The 4,157-nt window shown below is 41.1% G+C and overlaps 1 pseudogene; it reads right to left on the bottom strand.

Annotated features, from left to right (window-relative positions):
* Positions 1-2,303: 2,303 nt before the first annotated feature.
* Positions 2,304-2,402, bottom strand: LOC132297877 (small nucleolar RNA R71; annotated as a pseudogene).
* Between the last annotated feature and the right edge of the window lie 1,755 nt (positions 2,403-4,157).

The raw sequence follows: 4,157 nt of genomic DNA, 5'->3' as shown, positions 1-4,157 counted from the left end.
TGGAAGGCCCAAACTCTAGGTTAATAATTAAACTTGCTTACAAAAAAAAAAAAAAAAAAAAAAAAAAAAAGGAAGGAAGAAGAAGAAGAAGTTGCAAAAGCAATAAAAAAAAGTGAGGATTTCTCCCAAAAGGTGAGAAGTAGGAAATGATTAAATGGAAGTTGTCTTGATTTGTAGCCTAGTTGATTTGGAGCTTGTAAGTCCGTAGGGGTGTTTGAACGCCTAATGCCCTAAAGCCATCTGGTTTGGGAGTCATTGACCTAACGCTCGACCTCATGGATCACTAGAAAGCTTAATTGATCAACACATTGCACCATGCTTCCATCTTTGATCCTATTAAAAAAAAATCGAGTGAAAAGAATAAGCGCACCTAGATCAATAAAGCTTTAATAAAAGGTTCACGTTTTGTCTTGATGATCGGTACTAGATTTGTGTGCTAGTTTGAGGGTAAGGATGTAATTAATTCTTAGTTGGCTTAGATAGCGACACATTAGATGCCGGTCCACTCAAAAAGGATTCTAGAGTTGTTTTAATTTCCATGATCATTTTCTTGATGTGTGGAGGACCATATTTGCTTACTTGATGTTGAGATTTTGGGAGATTGCTTGGAAAGGGTTGAAACATTGCATACTTTAGGTAGTTTTCTCCTAATGCTTGTTTGCAATATTGGTGCCTCTTTAGAAAGAATGAGCTTAATGTTTGTGGGTATCATTTCTGGAAACCCTCACGAGACTTCACTCGTCCACTAGGGATAACCTAGGGGTTTAAAAGGCTTGTTGCATACGAAAGTGGCGTTATCATTTTATTGCTTTCTAGTTTGTAGCTGTTTAGTTATTCATTTCATTTCTTTACTTTGTAGTTCATTGCTAGAGACTAGCAATATTTAAGTTTAGGGATGTGATGAGCGCTAAAAAGTACACTTTTAAACCCCTTAAGCTTGAGTGTTCTAGAACCTTTATCTATCTTATTTTCCCGTTTTAGTACTTATTTGTGTTTTTGTCTATTTCAGGTCAATAATGTTAAAATGGGCTAAAAATGGTTTCTTAAGGCCTTTTTGGAGTCAAACTAAGTCTCAGTGATGATCCGGAGCAAAAAGAGGCTGATTTGGAGCAAAAAGAGGCTGATACTGAAAATCTTCCAAGTTAGATCGATCTAACTTTTTCTAAGATTGATTGTTTTTTCTGAGATGGATCAAAGTTGGATCGATCGAACTTTTCTCTGATCGATCGAACTTTTTCTCTGATCGATCGAACTTTTGCTGACAGCGAGTTGTCTTATTCCCGTGCGCGCCCAAAAGTCCACCTACCACATAGTACGGGATTAGATATTTTTGGAGCTATATTCCTAACTCAGTGACTAAGAAAAGGACCTTCTATATAAAGGGAAGTGACCCATTTTGTAAAGAAGCTTTTTATCTTTTTATTTTTTACATTGTAATTTTTATTTCTCTATAAACAAGTTAGAGATTAGGGTTAGAAGAAAAGAGGGAAGTGGAGGCACATCTCAAGATCCATCTCTAAACCACTCTCTCTCTCCATCTCTAGAGCTTCAAAGAAGAAGAAAAAGAAGAGGAAGAATGAGCCATATTTGGAGCTTGATTTCATGACCACATCTACCTCCTCCATGATTGGCTAGATCTACACTTAGGGCTTGGATGAGCCCTAGGTCTTATGTAATCTAAACCCTTGTATTTCTATTTTTGGGGATTTATATATATTGTTGTGATTAGTGTTCTAACCTTGTGAATTTAATGAATCTTGGTATATTTCTATGATTTCTATGGTTTAATTCTTCGTATTAATTCTCTAGTTTGTTTACATGTCTATGTGTGATTAAATTAGGAATTATTTCTTACATGATTCATATGGATTAATTCTTTCTATTAATTCTCTAGTTTGTTTACATGTCTATGTTGCACCTCCAATTGCTAATTCTTCCCTTGCTTTAAGAGATCACTATGTGCCTAATGAATACAATGCACCCACATGCATTCAATTTCCACCATTTAGAGCACAACACTATGAGATCAAACCATAAACAATTCAAATGCTTCCTAAGTATCATGGACTTCCAAGTGAAGAACCTTACAAGCATTTGGATGAGTTTCTTGAAGTATGTTCCACCGTGAGATACATGGACATGCCGGAAGAGTTCTTAAGGCTTAAACTTTTTCCATTCACCCTTAAAGACAATGCAAAATGTTGGTCTAACAATCTTAGGCCTTTTTCAATAACTTCTTGGGCAGAAATGCAACAAGAATTCTTGAAGAAGTACTATCCGGTTTCTAAGACCAATACCATAAGAACCTCAATTCGAGAGTTTTCACACAGGGATGGGGGAACATTCCATGAGGCATGGGAAAGATTCAATGAATTGCTTAGGAAGTGTCCACATCATGACATGCCCAAATGGCAATTAGTTCAATATTTCTTTGAGAGCGTATCGGACAATTACAAGGGCATGGTTGATGCTTCCATGGGTGGCTCTTACATTGATAGGCATGAGGATGACGTGTGGCGTCTTTATGAAAGCATGAGTGAAAATTCCTTGCATCGAACTTTATCTTCCAAGAATGGTAGGAATTCAAGTGGAAGGAAGAGTGTTGGCTTACATCAAGTCGACCATTCCAATGAAATAGCCGCTGAGATGAAGTCCTTATCTCAAATGTTTGATCAATTCTTAATCAACCAAAACTCAGCAAATCAAGTATCTTCCGTCCCTAACCATTCCTATCATGCATCCAATGAGACATGTATGACTTCTTCAAGTGTTTTACATTTTACTTCCAATTGTCCCCATGGACATGTGCAAAATGAGCATCATAAACAAGTCAATGCAGCTTTTGTTAATCAAGGGAACAACCCTTATGGCAATCATCTCCATCACCACTGCCAGCTCAGCCAGCCCAGCACTTAGACCGGCCATTGCCGAGATACTCACGCCTTCGAGTGGCACACGAGTCGGTCTTTGACATAGACTACTTCTCCCAGTCTATTTTTACCAGAGCAGTATATGACGATATAGACTGGAGGGGCATCTCAACCATGCTAGCCCCTGTCATATACCCAGTATACCCGAGGTTGGTCTGGATGTTCTTCCAGAACCTCCGACCTACCCCGAGTAACCTGGCAGACCTGCGGACTACCATTGATGGCCACCCTATCAGTATCACGGTGGACATTCTTTCCAGATCCTGCCATTGTCCACACGTCTGCCCTCCCGATCTCCAGGATACCTATCCTACTCTATGGAGGCCCACATATGCAGACATGGTCGTTTTACTCACAGGTCACTGTGCCGGTGGTGAAACTTTCGCCACCCGGACTTATCTGCCAGACGACCTGTGGTTCTTCGATTCGGTACTATACTGAAATGTTTTTATAACCGGCCACATGATACAGAGGCACGGCGACTATCTTACAGCTTTATACGCCTTCTATACAGGGCACTGGTTGTCCATTCCTGCGCTTATCTGGAGCATTATGATGAAGCTGTATGTTAACCATATCAGCAATGCCAAGCCTAAAAGGGCTAAGTATCTCCCATTCGGCCATCTAATCACACAGATTCTGAGAGACCAGCACTATCCCTTCCAGCCACGGGAGCATATTGAGTCCGGGGCCTGCACATTCAAGAAAAAGGATTAGGATAAGAGCTACAACGCTCTTATCAATAGTCTACAGGACGATGCTGTCGAGGCAGCTGAGGAGTTAGAGGAGATGGAGCAGGCAGCAGCAGCAGTAGCAGCAGAGCAGGCGGCGGACGATATACCAGTCGATTCGCCTGCCATGCATATGGATATTGACTTAGAGCAGTCCGCAGAGGACCAGGAGCATCACTCTCCAGTTGGGTCGCCCATTCAGGATGAGGAGCAAGCTCAGGATCATCATTCTCCCGTTCCAGCAGTACCTAAGGCTCCAGCATAGACACCCGGCTATGGAAAGCGACTTCAGGCTTTGGAGGATGCTGTAGTATCTATCCGCGCCGACACGGTCTCTATCCGAGTAGACACTGTCTCTATCCGAGCTAACATTTCATCTCTCTGTACTAATGTCAAGGCTGCGTTGCGAGACTTATCTTGAGATATCTGTGGAGCATGCCCTGCCCGTCCTACCTCCTCTTCCTGATCTCTCTATCCCTTTACTCCTGTTATTTTA

This window comes from Cornus florida, unplaced genomic scaffold (assembly GCF_030987335.1).
Source record: "Cornus florida cultivar Cherokee Brave unplaced genomic scaffold, ASM3098733v1 CherokeeBrave_3.0.0_Hap2_Chr02, whole genome shotgun sequence".
NCBI classification, from domain to species: Eukaryota; Viridiplantae; Streptophyta; class Magnoliopsida; order Cornales; family Cornaceae; genus Cornus; species Cornus florida.
This window is presented reverse-complemented; position numbering and strand designations above follow the sequence as displayed.